This window comes from Triturus cristatus, chromosome 6 (genome assembly GCF_964204655.1).
Source record: "Triturus cristatus chromosome 6, aTriCri1.1, whole genome shotgun sequence".
NCBI classification, from domain to species: Eukaryota; Metazoa; Chordata; class Amphibia; order Caudata; family Salamandridae; genus Triturus; species Triturus cristatus.
The window spans coordinates 765007903-765031281 of NC_140589.1; positions in this window are offsets into that span (position 1 = coordinate 765007903).

Below are 23379 nucleotides of genomic sequence, written 5' to 3' on the forward strand. Positions count from 1 at the left end.
TAGTCTGTTTTCACCCTCTAACGCATTGAACCCGTATCACGTGACCACATCTTTTTTTAAATCTTTGCATGAGACCCGACCACTACCATACCATTGAGCCCGCGCGTCAGAACTCCACACATTCGGTAAGAACATACCAACCTAGATATTAGCGCTAGTTGGAACTTGTTTAACCACACGTTTTTTAAGATTAATTACACCCGTTACCGCTAACAGCACTATCTAGTTGATCGTACCCGGCACTCCCCACCACTAGACCACGATCGTTTACCGGCACGACCCGTTATTTCCCGAACACCTCTCTCCAGCAACGGGAGACACACCCGATAGCAATATATCAGTTCACCATACGTTAGCATTAGTCACACGCCATTTACACCTTCGTTTCCCATCGTCTACACACGGGCACCTATTTATTTATTTTTTCATATATTCATCTATCTACCGTCATAGAACACACATTCACCAACTCACTTTTCACCGTCGGCTAAAATTTGTACACTGTATCCTCGTATAGTATATTCATGATGTGTATGATTATTTATAGATTTCCCCTGACGAAGGCAGGTTCTGCCGAAATGCATTGGGAATGACTATGTAACCGCAAATCGCAATGGAGATATTGCCGTCTATGGACTAAAATTGCCATTTGATTTTCTATGAAGTAATAGAAAACAGTAAAGCTTCACTTCAAGAAATCTTTAATTTGTGATGAACTTCTTTCATTCTATAAGTTAAAAACCGCATGTGCGGCCTTCAACCAGTGCCTGGGGGACACACCCCAAACCGTTGGGGGTGCTTCTCAATGTTAACATTTACACTCCACCTCGGAGAGTGATACCCCGTGAGCACGGTGCAACTTTAAAAACCTTGGATAGCTTCAGGTAGTGCGCTTACTACTCTCTTCTAAGTAGATTTGACTCATGTGACATATGTATACAGGTGTATGATTAATTTCTGTCTCTTCACCCTGCCCACAGCATCGTCGGGGGACACGGAGGGAGACATGGACACAGACGTCGCGGAGGGACCGAGCACCAGTGCCAGCGGTGGCATCGTGCCTGGCACTTCGAGTGGGACAGAGGCGGAGGAGAGTGAAGCCGGGGACCTGTCAACTGGCACAACAGAGTATGAAGCTGACGGGTCCGAGGATGATCTCTCCGAGTGGGCGGTGGCTGCACCACCATCTGACAGCAGCCCTACATCTCGCACCGCCCCCTCCATTGGCATCAGCCGCCTCCCACTTGCTCGTGTCCCTTCCCAACGTGCCCGGTCACCACATGTCTCCTTCCTGCCAGGCACCGCACCCCCTGCCCCTGTCTCCACTGCTGCCGCCAATGCTGAGTCTGTGGACATCCAGCGGCAGTTGCAGATTGGTCAGACTGCGATCCTCAATGTCCTCCATGGCCACAGCCAGGTCCTCAACAACATGGAGGCATACTTGGAGGGCATTCATTCATCGCAGGCTGACCAACGCAACTTGCTGAGGTCCATAGACTCCACACTGACTGCAGCAGTGGGTCTCCTGCAGCGCTACGTCCCACCCCCTACCCCTGCTCCTTCCACACTTCCCACTCCCATGCCTGTCCCACATACACACAGACGTAAGCATGCACCCACCACAACAGACACAGGCACCACACCAGCAGGGAAGGTCCGCCGCACACCTCCTGACACGCACACACAGGGTGAAGTAGGCACACCCACTGGGTCGGGGGGCAAACGTGTGACATGCAGCCAGAGTGGGAGTCCGCATTCCACCCAATCCACTCCCTCCAAATCCCCTCCCCTCAGCTCTCCTGGCCACATCTCCCCCAAAGAATCCTTCATGGCCGCTCTGTCCCTGAGCCCCACAGTGACACCACCCCGCAAGCGGTCAAGGAAGTCCCCGGTCAGGGTGCTTGAGTCCCCCCCCTGTCCACACCCTCCCCCAGTGGCGCTGCGACCCATCCCTCTGACCCCCCCCTCCTTGGGGCCTGTGGTTCCTTCGGGTGCAGGGGAGTCCCTGGAGGACCTTGCCAAGGTGTGCAGCGCGCTCCTAGAATCCGCCTTTGGCCCTGCCCCACCCCCTGTGGTGGAGTCCTCCATCCCTGCACCCACGTCGCCTACCCTTTGCCCTCCTGTCCCTGCGGTCCCTGTTCCTTCCCCCCCACTTGATGCCCTCACCCCTGTGGAAGACAACGGCTTGTAACTGTGCAGGCAAGCTAGGGGACACGCATCCCACTGTGTCCCCCATCCAGCTGTGACTCCTGGACTGCCCTATGGGCTTTGTAAATATTAAACTTCCTACATACCAGTTTTTGGATCATGCTGAATAAAGCTATTTATTTTTTTCCCTTGGAACACTCCTGCTTTGCTGGCATTGCTGTTGGTGGGGCTGCTACATGGTTGTGGGTGGTGTTCATGTGTTGGGTGTGTGGGAAATGTAGTAGTGTGCTGCTCATAGGGGGGACCATGGGATCTGTGTGCCATCACACGGTGTTAGCTAGCTTTCAATTCATGTAAGCAGTTGCTGCATGTTGCAATTGTCCCAAGGTGTTTTCCTTCCTCTGTGTACCCTGACTTCTTCCCTGCAGGGTGTTCCCAATATTTAGCGCCGATCTGTGTGTATATTAGCTGGGTGTGTGACGGACTCCTTCAACTTTGCACATGCATGCTGAGCCATTGTCCACCTGCATCATTCGTGGCATCCTTGGTAGTCATTGTACTTGTGTATGTGGACTATTGACATGACTTCATGTGTACATGTTTTCTTTTTGGCCCTATGCATTCGTATACTCCCAGCCTCACACACATGTGGTACATGTACTGCAGGGTCTTTGTGCACCTGACTGACATTTGTGGGCATGGTATCTGTGGCTACTCCACCCTTAGCGTTCCATGGGCACTGCTGGGAGTGATAGGCCCCCACCCCTCCTGTCTCAGGGCACTGCTGGGAGGACTCTGCACTCACCCCTCCGGTCTCAGGGCACTGCTGGGAGTGATAGGCCCCCACCCCTCCTGTCTCAGGGCACTGCTGGGAGGACTCTGCACACACCCCTCCGGTCTCAGGGCACTGATGGGAGGACTCTGCACACACCCCTCCGGTCTCAGGGCACTGATGGGAGTGATAGGCCCACACCCCTCCTGTCTCTGGGCACTGCTGGGAGTGATAGGCCCCCACCCCTCCTGTCTCAGGGCACTGCTGGGAGGACTCTGCACACACCCCTCCGGTCTCAGGGCACTGATGGGAGTGATAGGCCCACACCCCTCCTGTCTCAGGGCACTGATGGGAGTGATAGGCACACACCCCTCCTGTCTCTGGGCACTGCTGGGAGTGATAGGCCCCCACCCCTCCTGTCTCAGGGCACTGCTGGGAGGACTCTGCACACACCCCTCCAGTCTCTGGACACTGCTGGGAGGACTCTGCACACACCCCTCCTGTGTCTGGGCACTGCTGGGAGGACTCTGCACACACCCCTCCTGTGTCTGGGCACTGCTGGGAGGACTCTGCACACACCCCTCCTGTCTCTGGACACTGCTGGGAGGACTCTGCACACACCCCTCCTATTTCACAATATGTACGCTCATGACATACACGGATGTGGGTACGCTCCATGCATTCGAGGTGAGGGTACGGGTCGTACTTACACTGTTGGGGTGGGGGTACGTTCCATGCATTCGAGGTGAGGGTACGGGTCGTACTTACACTGTTGGGGTGGGGGTACGTTCCATGCATTCGAGGTGAGGGTACGGGTCGTACTTACACTGTTGGGGTGGGGGTACGTTCCATGCATTCGAGGTGAGGGTACGGGTCGTACTTACACTGTTGGGGTGGGGGTACGTTCCATGCATTCGAGGTGAGGGTACGGGTCGTACTTACACTGTTGGGGTGGGGGTACGCTCCATGAATACGAGGTGAGGGTACGGGTCGTACTTACACTGTTGGGGTGGGGGTACGTTCCATGCATTCGAGGTGAGGGTACGGGTCGTACTTACACTGTTGGGGTGGGGGTACGTTCCATGCATTCGAGGTGAGGGTACGGGTCGTACTTACACTGTTGGGGTGGGGGTACGTTCCATGCATTCGAGGTGAGGGTACGGGTCGTACTTACACTGTTGGGGTGGGGGTACGTTCCATGCATTCGAGGTGAGGGTACGGGTCGTACTTACACTGTTGGGGTGGGGGTACGTTCCATGCATTCGAGGTGAGGGTACGGGTTGTACTTACACTGTTGGGGTGGGGGTACGCTCCATGAATACGAGGTGAGGGTACGGGTCGTACTTACACTGTTGGGGTTGGGGTACGCTCCATGCATTCGAGGTGAGGGTACGGGTCGTACTTACACTGTTGGGGTGGGGGTACGTTCCATGCATTCGAGGTGAGGGTACGGGTCGTACTTACACTGTTGGGGTGGGGGTACGTTCCATGCATTCGAGGTGAGGGTACGGGTCATACTTACACTGTTGGGGTGGGGGTACGTTTCATGCATTCGAGGTGAGGGTACGGGTCGTACTTACACTGTTGGGGTGGGGGTATGCTCCATGAATACGAGGTGAGGGTACGGATCGTACTTACACTGTTGGGGTACGCTCCATACGTACACGGGTGGGGGTACGTGTCGTACGTACAATGTTTGCATAGGGGGTACGCTCCATGCATTCGAGGTGAGGGTATGGGTCGTACTTACACTGTTGGGGTGGGGGTACGCTCCATACGTACGCGGGTGGGGGTACGTGTCGTACGTATAATGTTTGCATAGGGGGTACGCTCCATGCATTCGAGGTGAGGGTACGGGTCGTACTTACACTGTTGGGGTGGGGGTACGCTCCATGAATACGAGGTGAGGGTACGGATCGTACTTACACTGTTGGGGTGGGGGTACGCTCCATGCATGCGGGGTGGGGGTACGGTCCGTACATGTCCGTCCCCACGCTATGTGATGCTTGTGCAGCCCGTACCCAGGCCTTTGCCACGTGGGTACAGCCGTCCCGCCATTGTTGGGGTGACGTAGGTGTAGGCGTGGTACGACTCGTACCCACGCTCTTAAGGCGTGGGTACGGGACGTACCTGTCTGGTTGTGTTGCCGGTTCGCGTCGTGAAGAACTTCCGTTGTGGCGGTCGCTGGCTTAGCTGGACACGCCCCACCCACCCCCTCGTAGTGACCAGGGCCTGGGAGTCAGGTATGTCCAGGGCATGTGTGCTGTGTGACTTTGGTGGGGGGTTTGTGGCCTGTCCTGGTCCTGCCACCCCCCCCTTTACCCCCTCCCTTTGTTGTTCTGACCTTCTGCGGCGTCTGCGTCGTAACCTGTAGAGGAGGTTGACTGCTATGAGGGCCGGGATGACACGTAGGTTCGGGTCCATGTCTGTCCGTCGCGTACGGGTACTCCTTGTTCGCGTCGTCCTGTCTGTCCGTCGCGTACTGGTACTCCTTGTTCGCGTCGTCCTGATTTCCCGGCAGTTTTTGGCTGCCGGATAATATTCACCGTGCGGGATGACGTCGGTGCGAATCGTAATTCCTGGTTCGTGAATGGCAGGCTGCGAGCGTCCCGACGTCAGGTCGGCGCTTTCCCGGATCGCATTTGTAATTTTTTTTTTGTCGGTCGGGGTTTTGTACGAATCGTACGGAAATAGTGTTTCCGTGCGATTCGTAATTCTATGTTGGTAGATTTTGACGACCGGGTACGCGTCTGACGGAGATTTTGCTCCGTCCGACGGTTCGTACCCGGTTTTTACAGGATCGTGATCGGCGCCCAAATGTTGTAATGCATCAATTTGGTTGTAAGGTTTCTTCCCTCAACCCTGACATCTCATGACCCAGGGTGCAAGGCCGGTGAACTCAGTGAAATTTAGTCGAGGCGGCTGGGGATTCAATAAAATAATCTAAACTTTGAAGAAACTCCAATCCTGTACCCAAAATGAACATTGGTACTACACAATACCATTGTGAATAGATAGCTGTGCTAATAGCAAATTCACAAGGTGTTGGTGTCCAGATAAGGGGGCTAATGATCATTGATATGTTATGTTATGTTAGGTGGATTTATGAAGCGCATGGCTGCCCCAACATCGGGGCGTCTCAGCGCTAGCAGACAAGGGGGGGTCAGAGCGGATGAGCTAAGTGGAAGAGAAAAGCCATGTTTTAATCAGTTTCCTAAATGCCAAATGATCTTGTGTGCTCCGCACAGCAAGAGGGGCGGCATTCCATAGGGCAGGTGCCAATGCCTTAAAGGAGCGTCCACCCGCTCTCCTCCTGTGCACTCTTGGAGTACTGCCCCGGTGCAGATTGGCAGAGCACAGAGCCCGCGCCAGAACGTATAAAGAACAGAGCCCTTGCAGGATTTGAGGGGCTTGGCCATGTAAGATCTTATGCGTGGTGCAGAGAGTCTTGAACTGGACTCTCTTCAATCGGCAGCCAATGGAGACGGTGAAGGAGATTGGAAGCATGACAGTGCTTCGGTAGGGCAAAAAGGGTACATGCTGCCGCATTCTGTGCCCGTTGGAGTCTTTTGATGACAGCTTTATTAACTCCAAGAAGGAGCCCATTACAATAGTCCAGACGAGACAGCACAGCTGATTGAACAATCGTTTGGCGGATAGATGTATCAAAGAATCCCAGGATGGGTTTCAGGCCGCGTAAGAGGCTGAAGCAGGTCCCCGCCACTTTTTTCGCATGGTTCTCGAATGAGAGGGCATTGTCTATCAGGACCCCTAGGTTCTTGACTGCCATTTTTGGTTGGGGAGGAGTACCTAGAGCCTTCGGCCACCATTGGTTGTCCCATTGATGGGTATCCCGACCTACCAGGAGCACCTCAGACTTGGTGGAGTTCAATTGAAGCCTGTTGTCTGCCATCCAGTCTGAGATGGCCAGAAGTTCCTCTTGGAATTTCACTTGATCCTGTTTAACGTTGTTAGAAAAGGTAAACACCAACTGGGTATCGTCAGCGTATGATACCATCTTGATGTTCTGTGCTTTCGCCAGAGGGCCAATGGGTGGACGTATACGTTAAACAACGTGGGGCTCAGGGCAGAGCCCTGCGGGACTCCACAGCTGAGTGGACAGACACTGGATCGATAGGGAGGGGCATGGATCTGAAGGGTGCGCTCGGTCAGAAAAGATGGCCCCAATCTCCCCCAACTGTTGAAGTAAGATCTTATGGGAGACTGTGTCAAAGGCTGTGCTGAGGTCAAGCAAAACCAATGTCGAGGTGTTACCTTCATCCAGCGCAGCCCATAACTACTCTGTAACTGCCATTAGGGCAGATTCCGTGCTGTGTCTGGACCGGAAATCATTTTGTGATCCGTCCAAAATCTCATTTGCTTCCAGATAGTAAGTCAGGACGGTGTTTACATGGGACTCCATAATCTTAGCCAGATATGGGAGTAAAGAGATTGGGCGGAAGTTCTCCGGCAGAGACATGTCTAGCGTGGGCTTCTTCAGCAAAGGAAGTACCTTAGTGTGCTTCCATGATTTAGGAGTCTCCGCAGTTTGGAGTGACCTATTAATCAATTCCCGACCCTCAATCAGGAGGCAGTCATGAAATTTCCTAAAGAGGTCAGGTTTTAGTGGGTCGTCGGGAGAGCCAGATTTGACCTTAGAAGCAAGCACATCCAGATCTTTAAAGGACATAGGTGGCAGATCCTGTAAGGAATAGGATATAACTGTCATAGAGGAGTTCAATGGAGGTTTGGAGACTCTTACCCTTGTTTCCAGGGCACTGTAGATGCATTCCACCTTATTGATGAAATATTTGGCCAGTGACTCACAGTGTGTGTTATCAGATATGATATTATTAGCCTCTGCTGGGAGTTTCACCATCTCTTTCAGAAGGGAAAAAAGGGTTTTGGAAGAGTTGGGGCTTGACGAGATCAGGTTGGAATAGACTAATTTGTGATAGGCTTTAATTGCTTTCCTATAAGTGATTTTTTTATATGCAGATCTCCAGGCCCGTTCTAAAATGTTGTATTTTTTCTTTTCCTTGATCAAGGTCTCATTGTACCATGCATGTGTTACGGATCTACAATGGAACGTAGTTCAAAGGGAAACCACTTGAGCATCAAAATAGTCTCAAAGTCACAGTTTGTTGGAAACTACCATATTTTACATGGTATTCCCCTGGATTTGTTTTCTTCTTTGACTGAACCCATTTTTGTTGGCCATAGTCTTTGCATACTTTTCTCCTGCTAACCAGTGGTAAAGTGTTTGTGAGCTCCCTTTTTAACATGAAATAATTGGCAAATCCTTGATTGGCACATTTAATTTACTTGTAAGTTCCCAGTATATGGTACAAGACGTACCAACGGCCTGTAAATTAAATGCTACCAGTGAGCTGCAAAACTCAGTATGCAAATCACTAAGGTAGCCCTGTAAAACATCCGTACAAGTCTGTACTGCAGCCTGGGTGGGCAATTTTAAACTGACATTTCAACTTGGCAAAATAAACCTTTTGCCAGTCCTCACCCTTCCTTTTTAATTTTCACAACTTGACCCTAAGGAAGGTCCTAAATGCTCATTGGGCAAGGTGCATGGTATTTCAAAATTAGGACACTGGTACTTAGGTTTTACATGCCTGGCAGCGGAACATCTTCAAATTCATTTCTCACTGTGGCAGAGCTGGCTGGCCCATAGAGAACCCTGGGCTACGTAATTAGACCTCATAATGCATAATTTCAGCTTGGGAATAGCTAGAACCATGAGTCAAGTTCTCAAACTAATAGCAATTTAAAATCCAATCTAATGGTTAAGCTTGATTTCAAATTACTATTTTAAAAATGCCACTTTTAGAAAGTTGGCATCTTCCCACCTAAGTCAAATATGCCTTTCTGCCAGTGTTTACTGTCACTGATTTTTAATGGATATCCTGTAGCGAGATGTGTATTGTTCCCAGACAGTGGACAAAGAGCTTGGGGAGACTTATTTTCCACTTTGACAAGATGGCTACCTGGGCTGTGTCTAGGAACTTAATCACACTTCAAATTGCTCCTACCCTGTTACAAGCAGATGTAACTCACACCTAGGCCTGCCCCTTTCATTGTCTTGCTGAGCCAGCCAGGACCCAATCCCAGTGGGAGAGGGTCTGCCCCCGGAACAGGTTTTGAGTGACCACAGGGGAGGGTATGGCATTATTGTACCCACACCTCTGGATGGTCACAGGGAACTCTGACCAGGGTAAGAAAGGTTCTGCCATGTTGAATTTACGTAGAGAAGAGCACTGTGGGATTGCTTACAGTAAGACACGCAGGAGGTAGTGCAAAATTGGGTAGGGTCACTTCTGGGAGCTTTTACCCAGTTGGTTAGAAAGTGGCCAGGAGTTTCCCCAACCACAGGCTGACACTGGGCATAAATGTGGCAACCTCATTACCCTCCTGGGAACACTTCTAGGCCTGTGAAGAACCGGAAGAAAGACTGCCCTGTTGTTTGAATCCTGAAGGAAGACTGGATCTGATTACCTTGAACCCAGGACACCAGAAGTGACTTCAAGGATCAGTTGTCAAACCTCCTATTTGAGCTACAGGGACACAACAAGCTTCCAGAGGCCTTATCTGCAACTGTCCAGCTGATCACTTCCAACCGTTCCTGCCTGGACCCTGCTGCTGGCCTCTGCTGGATTGAGTCTTGACCAGCCATGGGCTGTGCCCAAGGTCTGGACACAATGGTGCAAGGGTGTCTGTGTTGGTGCTAGGCAGCTAATTTTAGCACCAGAGCTAGGGAAAACATAGAGGTACACCATATTGTTGTAAATACGGCGCATCCCTGCATTTAGGAAATGTCAGAGAGCAGCCCTACCAAATTTGGCACAGCTCCGTGCTCAGACATTTCATTGTACATATACCCCTAAAACCGAAAGTAAAACTTCCTCCCGGGATGAACCTGGTCCCAGTATCCGACTAGCACTTTATCGTGGTCAGCCTAAATGTTTGACCTTGTCTCGGTCTAGCACCACAAGATCACCGTGGTTGGTGATTTACGCGTTTTGGCGATATTTTGAACCTTCAACTATAAAAATGTATAACTCTGGTTTTACTCGTTGGATTTTGTCATTTTGGTGTCAGTTTAATTATTAAAATTGATTGTTTCCTATTGGCCATCCAACCTTTGTGAATGTTAAGAAAGAAGAGAAGTAAACATGGGTGCAATGTGCTGAAAGCGTGCGCCAGGCCCACTCTTGAAACTGAAGTCCTTTGTCTACTGGGAAGGCTCGACAGCATTCACATGGAGCTGCTGTCCTTGTAGCTCTAACTTGCAGCAGAGGAAGAATGTCGGGCATAGGTGCTGGAAGTAGGGGTGCAGGGAGTGTTGCAGCACCCCAATATAAAAATGCGGAAATTCTTGTGAAGGTGAATGAGCACTAAAGATGCCTTTAAATGATGTTTCTATCTTGTCACATTTGCTGTGCTTTCAAAGACAGAGGTCAAATGTCAGGCTTTGTCTTTTCTCAATTTGCTTCTTATTCTTGTAACATGTCCATTGATGTTTACTTTTCTTTCTCTGACTGCAAAGTTAGGCGATTTTGTAAAATTAATTATCTGACAATCCTGCTGGCGTGAAAGGAAAGTCTCTAGGATGTCAGTTTTTTTGAAGCACATAACATTTACACACCAGTAAATGAACTATAAAAAGATGTCAAAATATATCTGTTAGAAAAACCCAAATGAAGCATATTTTCTGGTAAATCCGAAGTGTGATGCAAACCAAGATTGTAATAGGATCAAACAAATCAAGATGCTTTAATTGGTGCAAATGATAGATATTTACAGAAACCCTGTTTCCATACATTATCGTTTGTGGCCTTTATAGTTTTTTAATAGTAAAACTGCATGTCAGTGCGAACTTTGTTGCCAATTCAAAGGAAAATGTGCTCTCTGTAAAGAACAATGCGCAACCATACAACTCTAATGTAATAAAGGGCCAGATGTACGTCTATTTTATTTTGCGCCTCGCAATTTGCAACTAATTGCGAGTCGCAAAACAAAATGTGCAACAGTGTGTTTAACACTGTTTGCGATTCCCAATGGGGTCGCAAATTGCGAGGCTCATTAATATTAATGCTTTTTTTTGCACCTGCAAAAACAGGTCGTACATCTGGCCCACAGTGGCAACCGTGTGCTCCAATATACACCCCTGGCTGCATATTACACCTTTACCACTCTCCTGCTGAATGGGCGCTGCTCATTTGCTATACTTATTCTCTGTGTGACGCTTGTATTTTTCACAATCCCTATGACTTCAGTGAGTTAACACTGATGGTAACTCTCCCACTCCAAATACTGTTCCAGCACCACTGATTGTGGGGGAGATAGACAGCCACTTGTCCCTGCTGTCCTCAACCACCGTGAATCACATATCCTTTCTCTTCAACTGCCAATCGTTCGTCCAAAAGAAACAATCTGCATGCCACTCACAAAGATGGCGGATGCATCGGCTGCGGTGCTGGACTGACCATAGTGGGCACCGGGCATTTACCTGGTGGAGGCCAGTTTATGCCCATGGGGGCTGGTTTTGTCACTGGGGGCCGTGCTGCAATATCAGCCCCCTGTAACAAAAGCGGGAGCGGTGCTTCTTGCTATGCGCACACCCCAACCCCCCTCCCCCACACCCCCACACCCCTCTCCCCCACCCGCTCCAAGGGTCGGTCGAGCAGCAATCTGCCAGGGCTGGTTGCTGTTCCCAGTCTGGCATTGATGGGCTGGCACAGTTGACCCATGTGTGTGTTGTAAGGCACTGTACAATAGTAGCAGCTTATCAGCAGTTCCACTACTGGACTGCCAGGGCAAGATGGACTCTGAGGGAGGAAAGGACTGCATACAAAAGGACTACAATGAAAGTAAACTAACAAGCCTTCCTTGCAAACGCTTGAATATATGTATCATCCATGCATTGCAGTGAAAGCACTTCAGGGGGAAACTCCTACACCTAATCTATCAATGAAATGGCTGCACAGAAGAGGAAATGCTCCTCCAAAATGTTAATGGATGAAGGGGCATGAAGCAGAGCAACCAGTGGCAGAACGAGCCCTTCTTTGCTTTTTTTTTTTTTAATACATGAGCGTTGTCAGGTGCCTAAAGCCGCCCTGAACCAGGCCTTAAGGCGCTCATCTTCAATTTAATATATGTTGGCTGCAGTAGGAGCAAGCGCGAGAGGTTTCGGCTTCCTAATTACTTTCTCTCAGCATCCACTCAAAGTACGGACATCAAACGCGAAGAAGTACATTTTCTTCTGCCTCGCCAACGGTATAGTTTGCTCATATTATTAGCAGCATATTTACAGCTCCACTAAAAATATACCAGCGACTTCACAACCACATTTAAGAAAGCATTAGCTCATCACCCCCCAGTTATCCAGTAAATAAATCCTAAAACTCAGCAAGTGTTCTTTCTAATCATAGACGAGTCTGTCTGTGAGGCCTCGCACTTAAATGCCATCTCTAATATGGGAACCGCCAGTTGAACGTATGTCTTCGTATTAAGCAGTTCCAGAAAAGAATCGACGTTTTCATAGGGTGCATCTCTCAGGCGCCACGGCGCGCGGACGTCCGGCAGGCGGGCGAGCCGGGCTGCTTCTGAAACGTCGTCACAGATTGCAGTGCATAATATTACACAGCAATCTTCAATCGGTAAAGTGGGGATTAAATTATGTTTTTTCCTTTCTCACAGCAGTTCTGGCAACTTCTGAATACGCATTTTTTTTTTAGACTTTTCCAAATTCATCTATAATATGCAGTAACATCAGATAATCGACCGAAATTAACGCAATCTGAGAAGTACCTTCAGGGCCGTCTTTAGGGCAGTGCGGCCGCACTGGGAGCTGACCTGTGGAGGGGGCGCTAAACTCAGGGGGGCTCTGTGTCTAACAATAATTTAGGATAGGAGAGATGAGGTGCTCTTATGCCCGGCGGTAGTGAGAGAACGCGAGGAGGTGGTCTGGGGGTTTGGGGGCGCCAAAAATGATTCTCGCACCGGGCGCCACAAGCGCTAAAGCCGGCCCTGAGTACCTTCTGAGGTGAGCTGAAATTAACCGGTTGCAGCTTTAAATTATGCTGTAATGAGACACGTGCAGAGTTTGAAGTTCTAATTTTTTTATCACCTGGAGAGTACAGCTTTCATGTATTTCAAGTCTATATAATTTCAAAGTTGCGTACGGTTATATGTCATAAAACACATGCAACGCTCAGTGGGTGGTGACGTCTCTTGGGGTAGGATGAACTTCGGCGTACATCAGCGGTGAAGGAGATAGTTCATTGCATAATGGTGGTTGCTTGCTCGTTGTCATCTCTCATTAGCCAGACAACACACAAACAAATGAAACTCAGGATGTGTCAAAATACTTCACAAAGTGATATCACAAATAGTCATTAAGCCATATGGAACTCTTATGGGCAATAGTCCCCTACCAGGCCTCCATATGGAGTAGAACTAGACTGCGCCACCAACAGTGGACCCTGCTTTTCCTCCATCTTGGATACAAATTAATCCTCTAGCAATGAACTTCTCCTTCATTATCAACATTCTAACAAAAGTCCACAGTCCCTCACATACCGGTGTCTCTGACCTCCTGCACCACCAGAAGTAGCTCATCCACAAAGTGTCAGGGAAGACTTGAGGAGTCCCACCCTGGTAAAATGCTAATAAAGTGGTATTTCTTGGCAAAATGTGAGCACCCATCAGAGGAGATCCATTGTCCACCCCTCACATAATGGTGGATTTTTTAGGCAACTTCTGGGCATCAATGGCATAATACCCACCCCTGGTAAAATGCTGGCCCTGGCAAAATGGTGTAATTTTGCGGGGAACTTGTGGGTATCCATGGTATGTTGCTCATCCGTGGCAAAATGCAAGCCCTGGTGTAATGGTGCTAAATTTTGACATATTGTGGGAATCCATTGTATTATGATTCCCATCGATGGCATAATGCTGTTCCTGACAGAAATGTGCCTATACATGACATTGTGTGTGATCAACAGCACGGTGATGCACACCAATATCATAATAGTGGCTGTGGCATTGTGGTGGTAATTCTTTGCAGATTGTGAGCATCCATTGCACTGCCGTGCCCAATTGGGGCATACTGCTCAACCTGGCACAATGGTAGTAATTCCTGAAATAATATGGGTATCCATGGCATAGTGATGGGTCTGGTTGTATTATGGTAATTTGTGTCATATTGTGGGCATCCGCCACACAATGGTGGTAATTCACAACATAGAGTGCCATCATAAGCATGGTGTATGCACTGTGCAGGCTCATCTTTCAGTTTCTTTAAGTGAAGTGCTAGAGGTGACATGGAGCTATGTGCCTGCTCTGTGGGTCCATGCCTCATGGGTAGCCAAGGAGCTGAAGTGGACAGGTGCAATCTGCTGAAGGTAGGCAAAAAGAAAGAAAATCTCAAATGACGTGTGCCTGTGCATGGGTAAGTGTGTGTGGGGGGGAGTGAGTGAAAGTGAGTGACAGGGTTGAGTTAAAATGGGTGTCAGTGAGTTTAACTACGAGTCAGACTAAGTGAAAATGAGAGGGGGATACTGTGAGAGTAAGTGAAAGTGAGTATGAGTGAGAGTGTCAGCAAGGTGTGAGTAAGAGTGAGTGGAATGAATGAATGAGAATGAGTGTGAGAGCATGTCAGCAAAAATTAGTGTGAGTGAATGTAATTGAATATAAGTGAACATGAGTGTGTGTGAAGCCCCAAAATATCCCCATACACAAATATTGAGTTATAAATATCGATGTAAAAAATATCGACATCCTATATTTATAATGGTAAGTACAGAAATATCAAAAACAAATATTGATGTAAAAATACATTTGTACAAAACATCGATTTAAATATATGTATAAAAAGTAATATTAAATATATTAAATAATAAATTAACTTTAAAAAATAGATTTGATATCCATTTTAACAAATATAACAAATACATTTAATTAAAAAAATTAAACATCCGTATATAAAATGCCATATATATTATATATATTTACCTTAAAACAATTAATAAACAATTAATTTTAATTTGAGTTATAATTGTATCTATGAAAATTTACAAATAAATATATATACATACACCAATAACATAATATCTAATATAAAACTTTATATTATAAATTAAAACATTAAACTATTTCAATTCAATTCAATTCAATAGTTCTTTATTCGGTGGTTAAAAACCATGAATCTATGTACATACAAATAATTCATTAATCACAGACAATCCTTATAGGTGGCTTGCTAAGACTAACAAGTTGACGAGTCTACGGTGTTCATAATTAGGGCTGGCCTCTAGTTACCCTGAGTCTGAGTGCAAATTTCAAAAAGCTTATCACCGCACATGATGTTAACGGGTCACTAGCCCTTTGTAAAAAGATCAGTGCCTCTTTGGCTCGAGTGAGCCTTGCCTTTTTCAGAATATCTTTTAAAAACCTACGTCTTGGGATGGTGTAAATAGGACATAAAAGTACAAAATGAAGGGTGTCCTGCGGAGACCTATTGTCGCAGCCGCAGGCACCCTTCTGCTCAATTGACTTACTAAAACCGACTGGATCAGCTAATAAATAAGGTAAAAAATTGAGCCTAAAACGTGACATTAAAAACCTCTCTTGGGCATTGCAAAGGACACAAAGGTAAACTATTTAAAAGTCTTTAAGCTTAAATTTTCCACTTCAGTGAGTGCAACAGTAGGTAAAGTGTTGGATAGCGGAGGGGTAAAAATGACTATTCCCACTCCAGTGAGCGCAACAGTAGGGAAAGTGTTGGATAGCAGAGGGGTAAAAAATACTATTACCACTCCAGTGAGTGCAGCAGTAGAAAAAGTGTTGGATAGCGGAATGGTAAAAATTACTATTCCCACTCCAGTGAGTGCAACAGTAGAGAAAGTGTTGGCAGCAGAGTGGTAAAAATGACTATTCCCACTCCAGTTAGTGCAACATTAGAGAAAGTGTTGGATAGCTGAGGAATAAAAATTACTGTTCCCACTCCAGTGACTGCGACAGTAGGGAAAGTGTTGGATAGCGGAGTGGTAAAAATGACTATTCCCACTTCAGTGAGTGCAACAGTAGGGAAAGTGTTGGATAGCAGAGGAATAAAAATGACTATTCCCACTCCAGTTAGTGCAACAGTAGGGAAAGTGTTGGATAGCGGAGTGGTAAAAATGACTATTCCCACTCCAGTGACTGCAACAGTAGGGAAAGTGTTGGATAGCGGAGTGGTAAAAATGACTATTCCCACTCCAGTGAGTGTAACAGTAGGAAAAGTGTTGGATAGTGGAGGGGTAAAAAAACTACTATTCCCACTCCAGTGAATGCAACAGTAGGGAAAGTGTTGGATATCAGAGGGGTAAAAATTACTATTCCCCCTCCAGTGAATACAACTGTAGGGAAAATGTTGGATAGCGGAGGGGTAAAACTTACTATTCCCACTCCTGTTAGTGCAACAGTAGGGAAAGTGTTGGATAGCGGAGGAATAAGACTTACTATTCCCATTCCAGTGAGTGCATCAGTAGGGAAAGTGTTGGATAGCGGAGGTGTAAAAATTACTATTTCCACTCCAGTGAGTGAAACAGTAGGGAGAGTGTTGGATAGGGGAGGGGTAGAAAATACTATTCCCACTCCATTTAGTGCAACACTAGGGAAAGTGTTGGATAGCGGAGGGGTAAAAAACTACAATTCCCACTCCAGTCAGTTCAAAATCTAAAACAGATAAAATATCACCAACACAAAATATATATATATAAAAAAAAGAAAATATTAAAAAAAAAGAAACATAATATAATGTTAAATAGATATGACAAATACCTAGAAATATTATATTAAATAAATGTAAAAATAAGTTACAAAGAACTATTTTTAAGTAGAAACTATTTATAAACAAAAACATTCATTATTACATACATTTAATCTTTTTTATTTCCTACCCTATAACACCGCACAATTCACAACTCACATCTACATTTTTAAAAAACTGTACCTCCATAATTAACTATCAATTAAAGAAATATTATTAATTGTAAAACAAATTAAAACAGATAAAAATTAATTTACTCCCCAAACGTTACCCTTATAAAACCAAAACTCACACACAAAAAATAAACACTTCCCCTAATTAATTATCAATTGATGATTTAATATTAATGATCAAATAATTATTCATTAATTAAACATACATTTCTTTCCACCCTCTACCCCTATAAACCCCACAACCCACACATAAAAATCATTACACAATTTCCATAATTAATTTTAAAATATTAAATTAACATCAATGAACAACTACTTAATAATTAATTAAAAATAAATTACTTCCCAACCTATACCATAATAAACCTGACTACTCATATCTAAAATTAATTACACAATTGCCATATTTAAGTTTTAATGAATTAATTAGCATTAAATAACAAATAATTATTAATTAATTAAAAATAAATTACTTCCCACCCTTTACCCCTATACACCCCACAACCCGCTCCTGAAAACATGACACAATTAACATAATTAATTACCATGTAATGAATTAATAATAATTAACAACCAATTAATAATTACTTAATATTAAATTATTTCCTACAATTGGCACTATAAAATCTAATTTAAATAAATATTAATAAATTAAAAAAAATCATTAATTTATGATAATTAAATTACTTTCCACCCTATTCCCCTATAAACCCCACAACCTGCTCCTAAGAAAAAGTACAACATTGCCATAATTAATTACAAATTAATTAATTAATATTAATTAACAATCAATTATAATAATTTACTTCCCAAAATTATCACTATAAAATCTAAACTGAATAAATAAATATTACTAAATAAAAAATAATAATTAATTTATTATAATTAAATTACTTCCCACCCTATTCCTCCATAAACCCACAACCCACTACTGAACTAAAAAATGCAAAATGTATTTGATAACTACTAAAAATGTAACACATATAGTAACAAACAAAAACAATACTTATATAAAAAATAGATCACATACATCTAAAATACATGATAAAATACATAACACTAATTAAAAAATCGATATTTTAAACAACTATATCTTTGCAAATGATATTAATGACTTGTTTACTTTTAAAAACTATATTTCTTACCTTAACCCCTTCAGTGCCACGCCCTTTCCCCCTCCTGTGCCGGGCGTTGCACTAGTGGGTGGGGTTCATGACGAGATAGTCTCGTCATGGGCACAGCGCAACCGTGCTCCATGACGAGACTATCTCGTCATGGGCACTGAAGAGGTTAAAGTCTATATTCTTGACCACCATATTCTTGCTGTCGATATTTCTATATCCCGATATTTCCAATTCAATATTTGTTTAAGTCGACATTTCCAACTCGATATTCTGTCTGCATACTGTTACACATGCAAGTTTGTGTTTGACCCTGGCATACTTAATATCATTCTTGGATTACGGAGGTATCCATGTAAAAAAGCTGGCACTTGCATATTGGAGGTAATTCTCAGCATAAGGGGCACCCATGACAAAATACTAGTACTGGCATACTAGATATAATCCCTTACATATGGGACATCCATGCCAAAATATTGGCTTTGGTATCCTGGAGGTACTTCTTGGCATAATGGTCTCCCATGGCAAAATATTGACGGTAGCACACAAAAGATCATTATTGGTGTAATGACACTGGTGGCAAAATGCTGCCACAAGCAACCATGACAAACTACCGGCACAGACATGCTAAAGGTCATTTTTGACGTGGGTCAACCATTGTATATGGGTGGTGTTGGCAATACCAGCTTTTGCATGGTATTCACCCAGATTGTTTCCTTCTTTTGCTGAACCTGTTTTCTGCTAGCCACAGGACTCTGCAATAGAACTCAAGCTAACCAGTGGTAACGCGCTTGTGCTTTCTTCCCTAACACACGTTGGAATTAGCATATCGCGAGGTGGCACATTGAATTTACCTATAAGTCTCTAGTGTATAGTACTACATGTATACAGGGCTGTAAAAAACTGTTACTAGTTTGCTTCAGCACTCATTGTGCTGTAGTGAAGATCGTTATCTATATATGTACAATGCTAAATTAGCACAACCGCGTTAGATGTTAGAAAGCCATCTTGCCGCTTTTGCTGCTTTTGCACACGACACTGTAGTCACATGTTATTAAATTGAGAAATGCTTACTCGACTTTGCTTCACATGAGAACTGTCTGTTGTTCACATCCCAAACAGTGAGCAGCGACCTTGGTCTGTACACAGTGTAAAGAAACAGTCTGGGTCGCTAGACGGTGCATGTTGTTTGGTTCAGGTTGATCAGCCCACTATTTTAGCCATAACACGCACGCAGCTGCAAATGCCTGAAAGTTGGGTGCTTTTAATATTGCAGTGTTACATGTTTTCATTACATTCGGAAGAAGAGCTTTCCCAGGAGCAGAGCCTAGCTGATCCTGTGATGTTATCTCACTGAGCTGATCTTTACGGTATGGGGTTCCCCATTCAAGCCTAGAGACCTTTTACTAGTCTAATAATAATACTATTAGTTTGCTAGAGAAAGGAAGGCGGCTTAGATCCACTGTCATTTTAGTATGATTACTCCTTTCATTTTCTATGGTATTGTAACTATGCTGATGGTTTTGATTTTAATTGTTTGTCTGCTTATGTTAGCCAAACTACTGCATCTTAGGACACGAGGTTTATAAAATAAACTCTTTAAACTTTTACCGTGTCTCTGTTTATTCTGTTGTGGACTGATATGAGAATAATTACGAAAAGGTATTTCTGATTCCCACCATTCCTGAGATATACACTTGGGTGCCAATTACGATCCGGTAAAAAATTTCCCCGTACGACTCGTATCCGGTCTTTTTTCCGTACGAATCGTACAAGTGCCGTACAAACTGCCAATTACGATTCGCATGGGAAAAAGACCATACGAATCGCATTGGGAATCATTCCCCACACGTCCTCGGGTCGGAAAATGTGTCCGACACGTCCCCGGACGATTTACCGTACAAATGTGAAAAGTGAAGTCCGACCGCGGAATCACGATCCATCCCGTGCGTCAGAAGTTACAACCGTATGGAAAAAACACCGTCCGCACCGAACACCCATAGCAACCATGGAGACATGTGCCCGCATATGCGCCCAACACCCCCCCAGCCCCCGTACGTTCGAGTCGTACCCCCCCGTGTATGTACACCCCCCGTGTATGTACACCCCCCCTGTATGTACACCCCTGTACGTGTCATACCTCCGTGTATGTACACCTGTGTACGTGTTGTACCCCCGTGTATGTACACCGTGTACGTGTCGTACCCCCGTGTATGTACACCTGTGTACGTGTCGTACCCCCCGTGTATGTACACCCGTGTACGTGTCGTACCCCCCGTATGTACACCCGTGTACGTGTCATACCCCCGTGTATGTACACCCGTGTACGTGTCGTACCCCCGTGTATGTACTCCCCTGTACATGTCGTACCCCCCCTGTATGTACACCCGTGTACGTGTCGTACCCCCGTTTATGTACACCCGTGTACGTGTCGTACCCCCCGTGTATGTACACCCCTGTACGTGTCGTACCCCCGTGTATGTACACCCGTGTACGTGTCGTACCCCCCGTGTATGTACACCCCTGTACGTGTTGTACCCCCCATGTATGTACACCCGTGTACGTGTCGTACCCCCCATGTATGTACACCCCTGTACGTGTCCTACCCCCCCCGTATGTACACCCCTGTACGTGTCGTACCCCCCGTGTATGTACACCCGTGTACGTGTCGTACCCCCGTGTATGTACACCCATGTACGTATCGTACCCCCCCTGTATGTACACCCCTGTACGTGTCGTACCCCCCCCTACGTTCGTGTTGTACCCCGTGTATGTACACCCGTGTACGTGTCGTACCCCCGTGTATGTACACCCGTGTACGTGTCGTACCCCCCGTGTATGTACACCCCTGTACATGTCGTACCCCCCCTGTATGTACACCCATGTACGTGTCGTACCCCTATGTATTTACACCCGTGTCGTACCCCCCGTGTATGTACACCCCTGTACGTGTCGTACCCCCCCGTGTATGTACACCCGTGTACGTGTCGTACCCCCCTGTATGTACACCCGTGTACGTGTCGTACCCCCTGTGTATGTACACCTGTGTATGTGTCGTACCCCCGTGTATGTACACCCCTGTACGTGTCGTACCCCCCATGTATGTACACCCCTGTACATGTCATACCCCCCCCTGTATGTACACCCATGTACGTGTCGTACCCCCGTGTATGTACACCCGTGTACGTGTCATACCCCCCGTGTATGTACACCCGTGTACGTGTCATACCCCCGTGTATGTACACCCCTGTACGTGTCGTACCCCCATGTATGTACACCCCTGTACATGTCGTACCCCCCCTGTATGTACACCAGTGTACGTGTCGCACCCCCCGTGTATGTACACCTGTGTACGTGTCCCACCCCCCCTGTATGTACACCCCTGTATGTGTCGTACCCCCCGTGTATGTACACCCGTGTACGTGTCGTACCCCCGTGTATGTACACCCGTGTACGTGTCGTACCCCCGTGTATGTACACCCCTGTACATGTCACCCCCCCTGTATGTACACCCGTGTACATGTCGTATCCCCGTGTATGTACACCCGTGTACGTGTCGTACCCCCCGTGTATGTACACCCGTGTACGTGTCGTACCCCCATGTATGTACACCCCTGTACGTGTCGTACCCCCGTGTATGTACACCCCTGTACATGTCGTACCCCTCCCTGTATGTACAACCATGTACGTGTCGCACCACCGTGTATGTACACCCGTGTACGTGTCCCCCCCTGTATGTACACCCCTGTACGTGTCGTACCCCCCAGTGTATGTACACCTGTGTACGTGTCGTACCCCCCGTGTATGTACACCCGTGTACGTGTCGTACCCCCCGTGTATGTACACCCCTGTACGTGTCCTACCCCTCACTGTATGTACACCCCTGTACGTGTCGTACCCCCCGTGTATGTACACCCGTGTACGTGTCGTACCCCCGTGTATGTACACCCATGTACGTGTCGTACCCCCCCTGTATGTACACCCCTGTACGTGTCGTACCCCTCCCTCTACGTTCGTGTCGTACCCCCGTGTATCTACACCCGTGTACGTGTCGTACCCTCCGTGTATGTACACCCGTGTACGTGTCGTACCCCCGTGTATGTACACCCCTGTACGTGTTGTACCCCCCGTGTATGTACACCCCTGTACATGTCGTACCCCCCGTATGTACACCCGTGTACGTGTCATACCCCCCGTATGTACATCCCTGTACGTGTCGTACCCCCCGTGTATGTACACCCCTGTACATGTCGTACCCCCCCTGTATGTACACCCGTGTACGTGTCGTACTCCCCTGTACGTACACCCCTGTACGTGTCGTACCCCCCCTCTACGTTCGTGTCGTACCCCCGTGTATCTACACCCGTGTAAGTTAGAGTCGTACCCCCACCCGCGTATGCATGGAGCGTACCCCCACCACAACATTCTAAGTACTGAGCGCACCCCAGGCCCCAACATCACAACTGCATGTACGAGTCGTACCAAGCCACACACAAGGACAGCACTGTACAACAAAATGGCCCATGTACACACCGTACACACGCTAAAAACGCACGTACACAACCAGGACAAACCAAAACGACACAAGAATACACCACTCGAATGGCACAAAGCCACAAAACATGTCCAACAACCACTAAAACAACACATTCACTGATCTGCAACTGCCAAAAACAAACAGAGGCCCAAAACACCACCACTCCTTATAACACACCCACCCAAACTTCAAACACAGCCACACCCACCAATGGACCAATAAAAAGGGCCCACACACACAAACCATGAGCCTTTGCAACAGACTCACTGCTGCCAGACCCCACAGACAACCTACAGCACCATACTAGAAGCTTTACCACACCTTACACTTGCACACCTTCACACACACACCTTCACAAACACCCCCTCATCACATTCACACACACACCTGCACAACCACACCCACACACCCACAACCATCCACACCCCCCCACCATCCACACCCACACCCCTCAACATGCCCACTAACAAGAATCCAAAGTTCACTAGCCGAGAGTTGGAGGTCCTTGTCGATGAAATCCTCAGAGTCGAGCCACACCTCTTTGGAACATTGGTCAGACAGACCAGCATTTCAGCAAAAACAGCCATGTGGCAGACCATCGTCGATGCTGTGAATGCTGTTGCGAACACCAGAAGGAACAAGCAGGAATGCCAAGCCAGGTGGTACGATCTGCGGAGGAGGGTCCGAGCCAAGATGACGGATGAACACAACCAGGCCAACGTCACTGGAGGAGGGCCGTCCCGCAGACCCGTACACTACCATCCCTGGGAGGAGAGGGTGATGGCCATACTGCCGGTGGA